The sequence below is a fragment of the Passer domesticus genome, chromosome 1 (assembly GCF_036417665.1).
Source record: "Passer domesticus isolate bPasDom1 chromosome 1, bPasDom1.hap1, whole genome shotgun sequence".
Taxonomy (NCBI): domain Eukaryota; kingdom Metazoa; phylum Chordata; class Aves; order Passeriformes; family Passeridae; genus Passer; species Passer domesticus.
In genome coordinates, this window is record NC_087474.1 from 103,026,443 (window position 1) to 103,044,273 (window position 17,831).

Consider the following 17,831-nt stretch of genomic DNA (forward strand, 5'->3'; position numbering starts at 1 on the left):
GAAGGGAGACTGCATATGACATTCATTTCAGCCAGCTGTAGCCCTTTATTTTTTATTTCTTGTGTTGTCAGTAGTGAAATTCAGAAATGAAATCCCAGTGATGTTCTGGTCCAAATTTCTGTTTCAGCTGTTGGCACCTTGCAACACAAAGGCATTCTGGAAAGTAAGTGAAACCAAGGCTAATGGCACGATGATGTACATAACAAAACTGAAGGACATTCCCCTTAAAAACATACATTATACTATATGTGCATGTGGATAAGTCTATAGATATTTTTAAATAACTTGCACATGCTCCTCCATTCATTTTACCTCTTTTTTAGCCACTGATTATTTGCTGTGGACAGTCCTAGCATGCAGGACTAACTGGGCTCCAAACCGGAGGAAATTGATACCTGAAGAAATCCCCAAAGAAGATGTTCAAGAAAAGGAAAACCCTATGTGTTCTGTGGCCACCCAGACTCCAAATCTCTAAAGAGGTCTTCACTACCCCTCAACAATGCTAAAAAGGGAGATGCTGGTGAAATATAACTGGTTTGGGCAACAAAATGAGAGTTTGTTATACATTGGGTAAGGTGGTAAGATGGTCAGTAGAGTGGAGAAAGTACCAAAGTGCCAGTCAGGGTTTAGTCTTTTTCTAGGTTTTGGCCTCTTTCTAGGTTTGCTTTCATTAGACACTATCTTCCTCCACCCTGCCTGCCTGGAAGCACTCAGCTGCCTTATCTGGCTGATTCACTTGTTTCAGGGGTTACACCTCTTATTCTCTCTGTGGATTCACCTTTTAATATAGTAATAACTCATGTTTTGCCAACTACTAATCAGCAATTTTTCTAAGGACAATCTCACAACACCGGAGTCCAAGTGAAGAGATGGCAGCAGCCAAGGGGACTAGGATCAACTGCTGAAAATGTCTCAAATGAAAAACATATCTAGTCCCATTCACACCCAAATTGAGACTGCTTCCAATTTCTGATTCCTTGCAAAAGCCACACACCTCCAGAAGGATACATTTTTTTGCTGAAGAGCAGTGGTTTCTTGCAGAATGTGGTTTCAGTAATAAACTATTTGATCCAGTGCAGCATCCAGTTCCACTTCACAAACCTCTCCAACTTGCCTTTCCCATACTAGAGAAAAGAGACAAGAACATTTTCCTGATCAAAATATGACCTCTTTTCGGGTACTAAAGCTATGCTGGAGTAAAATGTGGTTTTATTTATGCGCACAGGCTAGAAGGATTGCTGCAAAGGGAATTTTCTAGTCCAGAGGACAAATAATAGGAGTTGTATTTCTTATCATCACAGCAAATGAAATAAATACCCAATATTTCTTCCGCTTAACAAAGTAAGTAATTAGCAGTGCCATAGTCAAGGGAACATGCAGGTAAATGGAGCAATAATTGGGGTGATACAACATTTGCCCACTTCTCAGATGAGGGATAAGGAGCAGGCCAGAAGTGAACCCGCATTTTATTTACTGCTACACCACTGGTAATTAAGACAGCTTGCCATAATGGATTAGCAGCAACCAGTGACACCCCTTATCCCTGGCAGACAGAGCAGTGTGCGCCACAGAAGAAGCTGTTAAAGGCCAAGAAATACAAGTGTGTAAAAGATAAGAATAACAAGTGCCCTCCCCATGTCAGGCTGACTGGGAGTTGAAAGCAAGCAAGAAAGTCAATCTTAAAATATGCCAGTTAATTTTAATGACATTGAAATTTTACTGACAAGTCTGAAGTATTTTAAGTAATGTCAGAATTATCTTGCTGGGGAGAAAACTGAATTTTTATGATCTTTTTTTTATGTATAAGCTGCATTACTGTTTTATGAGGGAAGCCTGTCAATTTGCCTGCTTTGAACAAAACACCTCTGCAGAGATGCACCCATTGCACTATATATTCTGCTCCATCACCAGTGGAAGAGGCTGTGTCGGGAGGGATCCACATGGGCTGCGTGTGCTGTAACTCGCTGCCAGTCTGGAGCCAGGCTGATCGACAGCAGCTCCCAGCCCCCAGGGCAATCCCTCACAAGACACAGCGACCTTTGATGGAGCCCTGCTCTGCCAGCACTGTTGTTTCCCCAGCATGAGCCTGGCCTTGCACAGGGATGCTCTCTCACCAAGGCAGCCTGAGCATTGCCACGAGGAGTATGGAGCCCTGCATCATCCCAGGTAAATGAGAGAAGGCCTTGGCTTGTTCACTTGATTGACTGATTGATGATCTTCCAGCCAGGTTATAAATCTTCACTCACCTCCGTGTCTTTCTCTGAGCAGGAAATACCGACCTCTCCTGCCTGCAATGCACAGTCTTCCCAGCCAATGCATCTACCCATCCTCTTCAGGGATAAAAGAGGGGCCATAGGATTTAATAGTCCACCATGCAGTGCTATTGGGATTTTTAAAACCATTTCATTGACATTAGCACTGGTTTTATTCCCAAGCAGCCAACCAGTTAATTCACAAACACACACACCCACATCCACACACACACACACACAAGTACCTAGGTGCACACCCCAACCCTACAGAAGCAATGTCTAATTCAGCAAGAAATGAAACCCAAACTGCTCCTCAGAGCTGGCATATTCCCTCCTGGGGTCTTGGTGCCTGTGGTCTTTTTCTTAGACGGGCAGCATTTTCTTTACATCTTCTCCATTTGCTTTCTACCAACACATCTCGCTCATGTTGTTTTTCTGGTCCCATTTGAGAGTCCCTAGTCCCTGAAGCCCTGCTCTGCAGCCTGGTTAGTGCAGGTGACTGTGGAGAGAGCAATACTTGCTCCTTCCCACTCCGTGTTTCCCCACATTATGAAGGCACCTCTCCTGTGCAGTGTTCACCTCCAGCAGCCCCTGGTCACCCATGTCAGGCCACGGCCTGATATGCTGGTTTAACCTTTTGGCAATGACTGCAGGATGTAATCTGGTGGTTTTAACAGTAATCCCATCCTCCATTAAAAGGTTATAGCCTTTGAAAATGGTCTCTGTAGACCCTGCTGGATTCATCCCTACGAAGTTCAATGTTTTTTTCCAATGTGCAAAGCCCATCATGGAAATTCTTCCCCTCCACCTCTCCCCCTGACTCCTGTCTGCCACATGACAGCCAACAGGACTCCTAACTTGGGGAGGTATTCAGCAGGGCCCCATCCCCTAGATGGCAAAAAAACCCTTCCTTCTGCTGGTGGGCCTCCCTCCCACCCCTATTCCCCACTGCCAATCTCTGTATCCTGCTTAATGGTATTACAGCCATGAAATATGATTTTCTTCCAGTTGGGAATAGGAATTTTGCCATGTTTTGCTGAGAAGCACATTTAATATAAATAATTCCTACTGTTCACAGGCTCCCACTTTTATGTAAAGGTTTATGCTGAGCCCACAGCAAAGAATTTAGGAAAAAGCTATTCATTAAGACCCTTACATGTCTGTCACCTCCAGAGATCCCCCACTGGCAGAAGGGGTCATGTAATGTCTTATTTATACCAATCCTTGCAGTATTAATTTTCTTCACACCATTTCAGCACACACCTGGGTGTTTTTTCCTCATTTCTCTATTTGTGGTGCTTTTTTGATTTTTTTCCCCACCCCAAGTCGCTTGTTCTGATCCTAGCATGAAACATTCAACCTTTTAAAGAAATCATTCATTTTTTTAAAGGTTGAACATGTCATAGGAAGTTGGTGCACCTAATATTAAATCCCAGCTGCTTCTTTCAAAGTTCTTCAACACCGGGTAACTTGCAGAGGTGCTTGAGTACAGAGGGTCATGGAAAAACACAATGGAAACCTATTTTTTGAAATACATTTATTAAAGAGTTGTGTTTAAGGTTGGCATCTGCTTTGCTATGTGGTTACTCATATAAGAGGTCAAAACCACAGCCAAGGAGTGCTGCAATAACCCTGTTAGGGCCCTAGAAGCACAGAAATGTCCAAAATAAGGGCTGAATCCTCTTAGGTTGTGTACCTTAGCCTCAAGTTGAAAGATGATGCTCAAGGTTCAGGAATGGCCTGTGACGGTTCTGCTGTTTACCAGGAGCTCCCCAGGAGCTGCTCATGGGAGTCCCCATCACAAATACACCACCACACCATGGATCTTTGCTGGCAGCCTTGGTGCAGGCACTGGCAGCTGTCCTGTCACCAAGGAAGCTAATCAGGACACCCTAATCAGGTGGAAGAAGCAGCAGTGGAATGATTTTTACGTTTCCAGTTTATGCAACTGCATCTTGGTTTCTTGTGAGTTCCATGGCTGTGAATGCCAGTGTCTGTGCTGTAGCCCAGGGCTTTGCAATCAGCCTCATGAGTGGTGCAAGAGTGCAAACAGAAGAAGAAAACACTACAGAAAGACAAAAAAAGAATAAAGTAGCAAAGTGACCCACTTTGAGCAGGAGTGCTCTTTGTGAGCTCACAGAGCTGGCAGCAGTGGGGAGGCCACTAGGAGCAATCTCCTGGAAAATGCACATCCTGCATGCCTGGCACTGGACTTGGAGGAACTGCTGAAAAATGTTTCCCCTTCCCAGCTCAGCCTCAAGCCCAAACCTGACCCTAGCAGAGCAGTTTAATGACCTGGCATGGCTGGCTTTAGCAACCAGCACAGTTTTGAAGTGTCACACCCTGAAAGGCCTTTCCTGTGAGCTGGAGGACATAACCGAGTGCCTCTGTCACCAAACACAGGTATGTGGTTGTGTTTAAAGGTGTCCACTGACACACAACAAATCAGGACTTACTTTTAAAGAAGCCACAAAAAAGAATGTAGCAAACCATTCTTAGCATGTGGGTGGGTGCACAGGCTCAAAACAAGCAAAAGAGAGTCAGCAATGGTGGGTGGTGAATGAGAGCTGAAAGCTCAGCCCAAGGAGCCTAAGCAGCAGCAGGAGAAGGATGGAAGTGAGAAGGAAAGTGAAAGGAAGGAGAGCTCTTCTTAATATCTCAAGAAGAGACAGCTCACAGGACAGGACATTTTGACAGATAATGATGAGTGGTGGGGAAGCAGCCTTACTGCAAAAGCCAGGCATGCAAGGACAGGGAAAACCTTCGTGGTATATTTCCACAGAAGAACTGATAATTTACAGACCATGTGCAGAAGGGATCTTAAAAATTAGCTAGTAGGTAATTTTGGGTGCCATATGGAAGAGCTGACAGAGTGAGACACCTTCAAATTATTCGACTGTTTCATTTTGGAAAATGAGATATCCACGAGTTCTCTCAGGTTTAACCTGCATAATTTCTGTCCAAACTTCTAGCACCAGAGCCAGACTAATGCTGATCTCCTGGAGTACTTGTTCTCATTTCTGAACCAAGTGGCTCAAGAGTGAGCTGTGGCTGCAGTGGTCTGTACCTCCACACAACATCCAGCCAGGCCCCACATGGACACATGGATGCTCCTGTAGCCCTTGTCCTCGGTCCAGGCAACTCTCCAGGTGTCAAAAAGGCAGTGCAGGCAGGTGCCCCTCTGCTGTCACAGAGCTATTTCTTGTTTATTCACATCTAATTTTTACTTCACAGCCCTGTTAAGAGAACCCTGAGTGCCCCAGAAACTTTTATCAGGATAGCCCATGCAGCAGTGAAGATGCAAACAAATCAACCACCAAAAATCAGCCCCTGAAGAAGCTGTGTTGCCCCATGGCCTGGCTGGGCCTGCAAAGGCTACAACATGAATTTTTAAAAAATTTAACCTTGCTTAACCCTTGAGCTTGGGCTACTTTCAGCTGCCCCAGAATGATTGATAAAAGACTCTGCATGGTATCACTAATCTCGGGGGCAGTGCAAGATGTTTGGGTTCCCGTGTGCACATGTGGAAGAGCTTTGGAGTGTCAGATCCAATACTCAATCGCTGTATCAGCAAAGGTGCAGTGAAATTCACTTTACTGCTCCTTGAATTTGTTATATTTAAGATTGCCCAGAAGAGGACTCAAATCTCAGGGCCATTATTTGGTTAAAAACTTGGAGAAGTAATTTTCCCGCTTGTGCTATTAAGCATGTGGTTTTCTTTATTTTGAGATCTCACTTTGCCTGGGTATATGCATCCATATATCTCACAATGCATGTATGGAAACCATACACAATAACAAAATAACCTTATGTACTGTTAGGGCTGGTTTTAAAATTTACGGGGTACAACCCTCTTTTTCTGTTTTTTTTTTCTTTCTTTTTTCCTGAAAAGAAAAATTCTAAACCAGTTCCATATAGTTAATGTACTGTTTGGCCTTCCATTAAAAAGATACTATTAAACCAGTCCCAAAAACACTAGCAAGTGAGTAAATGTTTAAACCACAAATCTCTCTCAAATCCTATGGGAAGGAAGGGGGTGGGAGACTCTTACCAGTTCCAAAATGGCAAGATCATATATCAGAGGTGAATAATAATGTGCAAAAATATATGTTTGAAGGAATAACACAAACTAGGAGGGGTAGGAGAGAAAGGATTTTAAGGGATGAAAAATCTTAATGCCACTAAAGATGGAGATTCTGAAAGTGTATGTTTTGCTAATGGACTGAAAATAGAGAGAGAGAGAGAAATAAAAAAAAGGAGAGAGGAAGAGAGGAGAAAAAGAAGAGGAGGAAGAAAAGTAAATAAAACAAAAAAAAAGAAAAGGAAGGAAGGAAGGAAGGAAGGAAGGAAGGAAGGAAGGAAGGAAGGAAGGAAGGAAGGAAGGAAGGAAGGAAGGAAGGAAGGAAGGAAGGAAGGAAGGAAGGAAGGAAGGAAGGAAGGAAGGAAGGAAGGAAGGAAGGAAGGAAGGAAGGAAGGAAGGAAGGAAGGAAGGAAGGAAGGAAGGAAGGAAGGAAGGAAGGAAGGAAGGAAGGAAGGAAGGAAGGAAGGAAGAAAGAAAGAAAGAAAGAAAGAAAGAAAGAAAGAAAGAAAGAAAGAAAGAAAGAAAGAAAGAAAGAAAGAAAGAAGGAAGGGGGACTGACTGGGAGTAAAATAGCAGGGTGACACCCACCCTGGCTGTAGCAATGCAAATGAGGCCTCATTGAACTGGAGTGCACAAAGCACAAGTGTATATTCCGTACACGAGACAGTTAAAAATTTGAACATAAGGTAGCATTTCCTTTATCATATCCCATAAAAATAGCAATTTGCTAAAGCCCTTGTAGCACAGTATGGAAGGTGGTGTATTTTACTGATAATGTAGAGATGACAGATAGTCCTATACTAGGAGGTTTCAATGGTGTCTTGCTGTATAGCATAATAAATTGTGAGGAGCAGAGACAGAGGACAGTGCAGGCAGGCACTGCTCCACCTCCAGTAGCCAAATAATTCAGCCCCGGCTCAGTAATTATGCTGTGTGAAAATATGGGATTAATTAGACTGGTACACTAACACACTGTAGTCTCATTAAAGGCTGAACAGCATTTTCATAGATACTGCCACTTGAACAGGGCTGCTGCTAATGTGAAAAGACAAAGTCTCTTCTTTTCACACTCCTTGCTTATTATCTTACTTAAGGCCACTTAAGCAAAGTTCCAAAGGCAGTCTGGCAGAAAGCCCTCTGTGGGATTTATTTTGTTATTTTACCTGTATGCCAAGGAAACAGAGTGGGGGCAGAAAAAGGGAAATGCTAACATTAGCAATAACTGCAAATTCCCCTCTGTACCAACCAGAGTTTTTCTTCTCCTTCCTCCTTTTTTAATTTTTATCTCTCTCTTTTGGGTTGAGGGGGATGATGTAGCGGACAGATATCTCAAAGGGAAAGAGATACATTACAAGTCTCAGCTGTTTGGTTTCAATTTCAGGGGTCAGCCTCTCTGAGGGATTTGCCCAGTCTGATGGGGGAGCAGGAGCCCCATGCCAGTGGTGCATCCCCATGGACAAGTGCTGGGGTAAGGACTGTGTCTTTTGAACTGAGAAGTCATTAGCGAGCCAGAAGACATAATTTATACTAAATATTTACTGTTTCTGCAGAGAAAAACCTCCTTCCTCCCAGTTACTCCAAGCCACTGAAAAGGTCTCAGTCACCCAGAAAGTCCAAATGTTGCCACACTCATAATTATAACTCTGTTATAATTCTCCAAAGAATCCAGCACCTGGGAGAAAATTGATTTTGGAAGGGAAGGACGTCTGTAACACAGCCTCTGTTAAACAAGCAGATGTCCTCTGTCAGCTCCCCATGCTGCCCACACCCTGTGGGTCAGCACGGGCCACATTGTCACAGTGTCCCCCCGGCCTCCTACTCCAGTGGCTTCAGCCTGCTTAGGGACACCTGAGAATGCTCGCTGCAGGAGGTGGGAATCAGGGCTGGCATTATCCAGCGGCTCTCACCTGGGAGTGGGCTGGGTCCTTGTGTGCTTTAATTCTGGGGAAGTGCTGGGGATAGAGCCCGCTGCAGGGGAAGCAGACTGCCACGGGGGTGTTAATATATAAAGCTTGTCCTTTAAAATTAACAGGCCTCTGTAAAGACCTGCTTCACCCTGCTCTCAGGAGAGCTATTAGAGCAGAGAGAGACTTTGCCACATACATGGGAAGGAAGCAAGGGGGGAGAGAGGCAGGAGAGGAGCCCAGCATATCCTGATGACAGACAATAATAGAGGTATCTGTGCAGAAATACTGTGGGCTTGGAGATGCCTTTGAAATAGGCAACGGTAATATTCAAGTCGGAGAAATAGCTGATATTGAATAGACTGAAACCTGCTTTGTGGCTTAACAAAAGTGGGCAATAGAGAGAGGCTGACATGAAACAAGTCAGTTTGCAGCAGGCTCTAAGGTTAGCATCATTAGCAAAGGAGAGAAATTATTAGCAGTAAAAAGTGAGACATTAAAAAGAGATTTAAAAGGAGAGCTAGAGGGAGCTAGGGGATGGGGGGTGCTTTATTTGTACCTGAGGAAAATAAAAGAAATTCTACCCAGACACATTTGAATACTCTCTGCTGCCTTTGCACACAGAAGTTTTATGAATATTTACCTTTAACATGGTTTGGGGAAGAATAAATTCTTTGGCACTAGTATTGAAATTTGAGAGCAGATTCTCTTGCCCATATGCAAATGCTCATAAGAAATCAAGTGCAAAGAGCATCCCAAATAACGTCCCTCCTGTGGGTAAGTGCTTTTATGATCATCTCTTTAAAACTAAGGTGACTGATGGCCAGGGTGGTTGGACCTTGTTGGTCTGAGTTAGGTACTTCAGATATGGCTTTAGCCCAGTTAGTCCAAAAACAATCAGTTGCACTTTTGCCCTGAAGTGACATTGGTCACTTTATTAAATAAACAGAATGTATGCTCCTAAAGTGCCTCTGAAGCCATCAGCTCCTGACTCCCTGCAGGTAGTCCTTTAGGGATTTAGATGGGGACAGCATGCAGCCAGCCAGGTTTCCTTTATGCTCACAGTCAGCGTTAGTGTCCCCGAGGACAAGGGAGGAGAAATTTAATTTCTGGTGTCAGGCTTTTTAAAATGTCTTCCAGATCACGAGTCCATTCACGTTACACCATCCTCACTGAGACTGGTACAGAGGAGCAGAGTGGCTGTGGAGAGACTCGTGTCACCCACTGTGTGTGCCACTGCTCCACAGAGTGACACATCTCACAGCACGTCAGGACCCTTGGCAAGGAGCCAAGAGACACAGCACTCTGCCAGGGACCACATCCCTGTCACACTGTCCAGCAGGACAGCCCTGAGGGCACTGCTCAGGAAGTTTGCAGAGATGGTCCCCAGAAAGCCCTTCAGCTGTGCAGCAGTCACGAAGCAGGCAAAAGTGCATGGGATTTATTTGCACTCCCTTCTCACAGACATACTAAGGAAGCAGCTCACACTGAGCCAGGCAGGGGAGATTACAAGTCTGCATGCCTGATGTTTGCACACGTGTAATGGTGCTCTTGAGCTGTGCTCTCCACATAAACGGTAGGCATTATTCCCTCCCAGGACACAGGTTTCCCCTGGGACAACCTTCCCTCCTGTCCTCACACACTTGGCTCTCTTGGAAGCTAAAATACAAGCTACAACACCCAGCTCCCCTTGCTGGGGATTGTTTCACACTCAGCCCCACAGTTTTGCTGGAGACCTCAAACCCTTCTTAACCACAGGAGGGAGAAAAGCCAAGTGTGATAGCTCTGTGCCCAAAACTGCAGCAAGGTGAGCAGCGGCTGTCACCACCAGCCCTGTGCTCCGGCCACCTTGGGTCACCAAGGGCAGCTCACTTGGGCACAGGGCAGCCACCACCCAGCTGAAGCCTTGCCCACCAGCCTGGGGGGACTGGTGGACACAGTCTCAAGTCAGAGGACAGAGTCTCAAGCTATGTCAGGGAAAGTATAGGTTGGCTATTAGGAAAAAAAATTTCACCGAGAGAATAATAAAGTACTGGAATGCTCTTCTCAGAGAGGTGGTAGAATCATCATCTCTGGATGTGTTTAAAAAAAAGGTTGGACATGGCACTTGGTGCTATAGTCTAGATTCTGAGTTGAGGTGTTAGGACATAGGTTGGACTCCATGATCTTAGAGGTCTCTTCCAACCTCATTATTCTGTGGTGGTGGCTCTGGGAGGGCTCCTCCCAGCCACCAGCCCCAGGCAGGCAGCTCCTGCATCCTGGCAGCTGGCACTGTCTCTGCTCCAGCCACACCCTTCTGTTTTTCTGGCCGTGGGGCCATCACCCACTCTTGGTGCTGCCTCGAGCAAGCTACATCAGAATGAGATCAGAATTCACAGCCTTTGGATGGGAAGACCCAGAGTAAGAGATGAGCAGTCCCCTACTCCCTGGGGCAAGCCTCTGATCCTTACAGCAGGAGCTCCTACCTCCTTCCCACTATCCAAAGCAGAGTACACCAAGGGGTTAAGCAGCAACACACAGTCCAAGTCCTGAGTAATGCCATAATGCCATGCCCCATCCCATGAGTCACAGGAGCAGGCTGCTGCCATAAATGTGGTGACAACACAGAGAAAACGCAGGACGCAGGATCAGGAAAGTTATAATTGACAGCAGGCTACATGTAGACCAGAAGTGAGATGGGTTGGGCTTTCCTCCTCCCTGCTGCGGGGTCCCAATGCTCCATCCCCACTATCCATCTGTCTCTGGTGGTTGTCTAAAGGCTGAGGTGAAAGCCCAGTGTGCTGAACCCCAGCCTTACTGAGAATTTGAGTTGTCTGCAAGCCCCTGAACAAGTGCCTTGACTTTAGCAGCAGCACTTGTGGCCATAGTGCATGTCCCAGCTTAATTCCTGAATCTAGCCCTTGTTCACCACACCAGCATGAGCCTTTGGAGACAACAGGTAAAATACTAATGGAAGGAATTATGGAAATGCAATTTTGACACATTGGCAAAAGAAGATGAGAGCTGATTATGAGACCTGTCAGCTCCATCCTTCTCTCATCTCGTTGTGTCTGTGTGAATAGAGAAATCAAATTAAAAATGCTTGAATGCATTCTGGAATCCAAAAGGGAATATATTGATCTGAAGATAAGGTCAGATACAGGCCCTTCAGTTTCTGAGAGGAGGGGGTGGAACTTCAGGTTTGTATGAAGAAAGAGAGCAAGTATATCCAAGGCTGGCCAGAAAGGGAACCTCTGTTATGTTCTGCCTTGTGAGAAATACATTTCTGAAGTCAGATAACAAAAACCAGCTGCCTTGAACACCTAAAGAAAGCACACCCCCGGGCAAACCTGAAAAACAGCATCCTTCAAGCAACCTCTTACAAGTGAAGATGGAAAGGAATAAAAATGATAAGGATGTCAGCTGGCCAGAGCCCAGCAGGGCTGTGCAAGGCACCCACAGCCTCCCGGACTTGAGCTCGCATCTGTGGAGAGGGAAGGCAGACCTGATCTTTCCCTAAGCCAGAAGGAGTTTATTTGGCAGAGACAAGAATATCCATTACCTGAATGTTAAAATTTTTCCCAACTTCTTCATCAAACTTCTTCTTCTCTTGAGAATGTTCAGACTAAAAAGTTATAAAAATATCATTTTCTCTCTGTGTCCCTTGTTATTTTTTTGCACTTCATCTCAAGGCCCATTGCTGCTTCTTAAAGGGAAGAAATAGGCTTTTGACTGGAATAATGACAATTTGGAGGCCACAGTTTCGCTCTGTTGCAGATCTTTGCCTATTTCTGATATACATGAATTCAAAGGCTGGTGCTTAGATCTCAGGCAGGATAAAGCCAATGTTTGCTTCAGAAGGATTTTCTTTGGGAAGAGTACATTTTTTTGTAATAGCAGAATGACATATTGCTCTGGGGTTATAAAGAGAATTTTATATTTAAAAAGCTATCTCCAAGATATGTGCTCCTTTTACTCAGCTATAAGCTAAGCAAAACAGAAGGGGAGAGAGAGAGAGAAAATGAGAGAAAATGAATTAGCTTGAACTTTTGCTGAGATAAATATGGCCTGATCTTTTAAGTTCAGTTCATGCAAGCAATCTCCCTGAAATCAGTGGGGTTTTACCCATGTACTTGGAAGCAGACCTTAGCCCCATATGGCTGAGCAGTAAAAAAAAAGTGTTTTCAAAACATTAACTAAAATTGGCTGTAATTAGAGATGGGACTCAGCAAAGTACGTGCCTCTCTTGGGTCTCCACAAGTGCCCCTGAAGTCATGTGTGGCATGGCTCAGGTGCCCTGGGAATCTCCTGCCCCTTCTCCTGGACACATCAAGCCTGTGCAGCTGCTGGTGCTTTTGGCAGGGGTCTCAGGACCTCATGGAGTGCATTGTGCTGAAGATGAACTGGGTTGCCAGTGCTCTCACCTTAGCTGAGCAGTGAGGGGAGACCAGTGTGTGTCGGGAAAATGCTTTCACTCCGTGCCTCGGTCCAGAAATGGCAAAACTGACTCATGTGTGTAAAACAGCAAGGGGGGGACACACCGGCCTCTCCTCGTCTGGCAGAAATTGTGTTAAAGCGAGAGAAAGCCAGAGGGTGTGAGTGTGTGTGCACGTGTGTGAGTGTGTGTGCACGTGTGTGCATGTGCAGAACCAGCACGGTGTGCCTCCCTCTGCCCCTACCCCCATTTCTTTGCAGAGGTTTCAGATCATCTACTTTTCACAGGCATTGAAAACTAGGGGGAAAACTGAAGCCGGATTGTGACTGGAAGCTAATGTAGTCTACATGCAGCAGACATCTAATATGATGTTATTTATTCCCATAGATCTGTTTATTTTGTTTTCAATTTACCAAACCCTGTGACACATTCCCAAAGGTGCCTTGTTGTACAATACGTTGCACACAGTAAGATATTCAGCCTAATTCACTCTTTGTTTTGTTTCAGTTCAGCTGCATGAGGGCACAAATGCATCTGTGTTATATCTTCTCCTGTGACTGATGTTGCAGACTATTGCCATAGGGTTTTGTGAAATGGGATCTTAGTTAATCTAGGGCATTGTCTTTGTAGTGCTAAATTCTTATTTGCAAACATAATGTTCTGGCATTGATGCAACAGGGGAACATTCGTTGTTTTTTTCTTGTTTGTTTTTTTTTTCATTTTTTTTTTCTGTTTGGAATAGACTCTATGTATGTGTTTTTAATAAACTTTTACTCTAAAGATTTTTCTCCCTATTCTGCATCTGATCTGAGGCATTTATAACACATGGCAACACGTCAGATTCATGTCTTTAGCAAGTCAAGCCAAATATTCATGAAACCCATGTGCCCAAACAGAAAATGTATACTGCTAAAGAGAAAAGTACCTGATGTTTTTCAAAGCATCTACAGGAAGGCAATTCTTTAAACATACACACACATACAGACACAGACATACAGAAAGGATTTTGAAAAAATTGTCTGTCTGTACCCTGGAAGGATGGTATCACTTAGAAATCAATGTTTTTTCTTTGCACGGTGTTGAAAGCTCTCATGTTTTCATTTCGCTTTTATTTCAGGAACATGTTGTTCTTCAGTATGCTGAGGACCTGGTCTGAGGAACTGGTGCAGAATCAGGAATTCCAAATTGGATATTATAGAAGTGTGCTGCAGACAAAATTTGATGTAAACAGGATCTGGAACAGATTTGATGTGATTGTGAAAAAATGAAGATGGGATGCAGATTCATTAATAAACAGCCTGTGGGTAGCGAGCATAAAGCCTGATTGATCACAATTACTGCAGTTCATAACTGGAAAACCAGACATTGGAGGACATGCACAAGGTAAAGCTGGTCTGACATCAGAGCTGAGCCTCATCTATTTATTGTGTGGCAACTACAGCAATCCAGCTCTTGCTTGTGATGGGTATGTTTCCATAACAGCATTTAGAGTGCTTTAATTTTCACTTCAGCAATTTTTCAGACTAATTATCAAAGGGCCTTTCTTAGAAAGCTGCTTGGTTGAAGAAACCAGATCTCCCACACGTGCCTCGTCTGGCACAGCAGAACTGGGGGTTTCACGCTGAATTAACACCCAGAGACATCATCACCAGCTATTCCTGCAGGGACCTGTGCCCATCTCCTTGGGAGTGCAGGTAAAACAGGACCTGTGAGCTGCTACTTGCCCAGTGGGGCAGCTCTACTGCACGGCTGGGTGAGTGTGTTAGGTGAGCAAACACGGCTGGCAGGTGAGTTGAGGATCTCCTTGTAGGAGCACTCAAAGCTTGGCTCTTCCCTCTGTGCCAGCTCGTGCAGTATAGAAAACACCATGCAGCATTGTTGCCTCTGTGTGTAATAGTCCTGTAGGCCCCCAGGCTTCCTATGCAGAAAGGGAAATTTTTTACTAGGTGTCTGCAGCAGGAACACCCAAAACCAACAGGAGCAGTTTGGGGTAAAGGAGATGTGGTGCAGCAGTGAAAACAAAGAAATGCTTTTCTGCCCAGTGCCCACATCAGCCCCTGGTGTCTGGTTTGTGGGTACACTGAGCAGGCTCATAGCAAGGGACACCAAAGGCTATTGGAGTCAGTCCCTTCCAACAGAATCAGGCTATTGGGTTAGAAGAGACTTTCCAACCCCCAGCACAGGCAGGGACACCTTCCACTAGAAAGGTGTTATGACGGTAAACATACAGGGATATCTCCCCATTTACCTAAGCCTTAGAAAGTTAATGTCTGTGTTAGCTCAAATGAGGCCCCACAAATGTTTGGAGATCTTTCTCTGTACTCTGTAGCTCTCCATCTGTGAAAGAAGAGAAACATTTCCTCATACCTTAGTGGGGCTAAAGGAGGACAAAGCTGTGATGGCTTGGGAGGCACTCAGACAGCAGAGTGACAAGTACCAGAAGAAATGACCATAGAAAATGACTCATCCTGCCTGTGAAGCAGGCATCCAACAGCACGCAATAAACCAGGCACAGGGCCACCCACTAAACCACTGAGACAAACAACTGAAAAGCTATATAAGCGAGCCCCTGCACCCATTTGTGGCATGCAGAGCTCATCCCCTGCACTGCTGGGGTGCAGTCTCTTCCATGCTGCAGATGAAGCATGGCTGGGCTGCTGGGACAGGAGCCTCACTCCTGCTGCTGAGTGTCGAGTGAGGCAGCAGGAGCTGAGTCATGAACCCACCTCAGAAGAATAGAGGAGAAGAAATGGATCCCTGATTCTTTGCAGGGGCTTTGTGGGCTCACTACTGCAGTAGGGCCATTTTAGGTCTCTGGTAGAAGGCACAGCAAATGGGGACTAGAGGACAAACTTGGCACCCAGGGTAGAAGAGAAGACTGGTAAGAGGTTCTGCCACATTTGCCCTTAGTCTATCACATTTTGGAGTTAGATACCAACAGACTACAAGACCAAGAGAGTTTATTATCTTCTCTTGCTCATTACAACAGACATGGTGCCTAAGACTTATCTCCTGCTCCTTGGCAGCCAGCTTTTGTCCATATAATTGATCTCCCACAGATCATATCACAGCCCAGCAAGACAATTTCTGTAGCAGAGTGGTCCACCAGCAGGATGACCAGGCATGCAGCTAGTCTGTTCCTGTCAGAGCCAGCCCTTTACCTGCAGGAACAAGAAATTCACTCATGGAATTGAGGAAAATAATGACAAAAAGAAGTCAGGGGATCTAGAGACTCTCACAGGTCACTCAGCATTTCTCTTGTGGATGTGAGGTACTAGACAGAAATGCTCCTGGAAATTTCTGCTTCCATTTGCTTTAAATATCTGCAGTACCTTCTGTCCCTGGATTTTTATCATCACAGCTTGCATATGGATCTAAGGCAGGAGTCTGAGCAGAAACTCCTCACATGGTGCCTAACTGATCTGAGCCAAAGCAAGACAGCCATCCTGGTGTTTGGATGCATCTCTCTAGGTTTCCCTTCACCTGCCATCCCCACCAAGCTGCTGCCAGCCAACAGTGCCATTAAGTCTGTTCAATCTATCAGTGCCACTGTAGCATCAACATCTCTGCTGCCCTGGCAGGAGCAGGCAGTGGGCTTGGGACATACATACCCCTGTCTGGGTCCTCGGGTACAAACACAACCAGCCCCAGGCTTCCCTTTGCATTTTTCTTCTTAACCTTGAACAAAGCACAAGAATAAACAGCTGAATTATCTGCTCTGCAAATACATGGGCAAAGCTTACAGACTCCAAGCAAAAAATGAGGAGAAGAAAGAGTAAGGCTGAGAGGATGGCCAGATGTCCCTAGCAAGGGAAAAATCCTCCTGGAGCTGGACATCTGGATTTCACAGCTACCAAACACCAGCAATCACCACCATCTGCCGAGCAGAAAACACAAGCCTGTTCTACACACCCAGCGACAGAGGAACTCATTGGCAGAGAGAAGAAGCTTAGCAGGGTTTGGGGGAAAGTCCTGAAACTCTCTCAGAGTAAGACATCTGCTAGCAAGGACTTTATTTGTCATGGAAATGAGTCCTTTCCTTCCCCTGGTGACCCTCAATACCTGGATGAGACATGTCTTCTCTGTGGGTGCCTCCCCTCATGGGAATCTGGAGGTGCTAGAAGACCACTCCTGACCTGGAGTGCTTACAGCACTTGTGATGGCCAGAACTCCAAACCCGGCACTGTGTCCTGCATGGCACTTCAGGGTCAGTGCAATGTGGCCACCAAGTTGCCTGTGTCTGCCCTGGGCATTGGTGGAGGGTAAAGAGAGAACAGAGAGGGGAAGGGAGTTGTATTTGTGTTCTGAGTAGATGCTGGAAAGGCACATTTGGTTTTGCCTCCTGTTGTATCTGCTCCTTGTCTTTCAGCTCTGGTGTGTGTGGCTTTGTTACGTGGGAACAGTTGTGCCATTCGGTTCCTGATAATTCAGTTGTGTTTCTGCTCTCAGAAGCTCCTTAACAAGCTCAGTTCCTAGCAGACCAAGAATCAAAGGTTCTGGCTCCATCCCTTGCATTTGCTCAGCCTTTTTTTCTCCTTTGTCTGACCAGATGTCCCCTCGTGACACTCAAGTTATCCAACCAGACCTCCCAAGGAGCTGGATTACTTTCAAAATCTGCCTCTTGAGCGTTGCACAGATCCTGAAGCTCATGGCTACTTACATACCAAGGGATGCATCCCAGCAGAGGTAACTAACTAATCACCCATTCTTCTGCTCCCTGAACAACCACATGATTCACTCCCAAACATGACAAACTGGCAATGGGAATCTGTGTGTAGGATCTCTGAGAAGCCGAATCAAGACATGCAAAAGCTGCAGAAAGTAATGAGGACTCCAAGCAGTAAGAAAGGAGGAGGATTCCAAGCAGTAAGAGTGATCAGAGGTTTGGGGAATATGGAAGAAAAGCCACCCCAGAATTAATCTATTGCTGCCCCGGGGATTGCTATTCTTATTCATCAGAAATTCCCAGAACCCGATGGCTCTCAGTTAACACTGACCTCTGGGGCAGGACTACGCAGTACAACTGGTTGTTCAAAGTAGCCTTGACAAATGTGCTGCTGCCAGAAGACAAGAATGTGTTTTAAACAAGGTCAGGTGTCCTGTTATATTGCAGGACATAATCCTGGTTTGTGTATACACACACATCAATTTCAATTGCACAATATGTGCTGGATCTACCT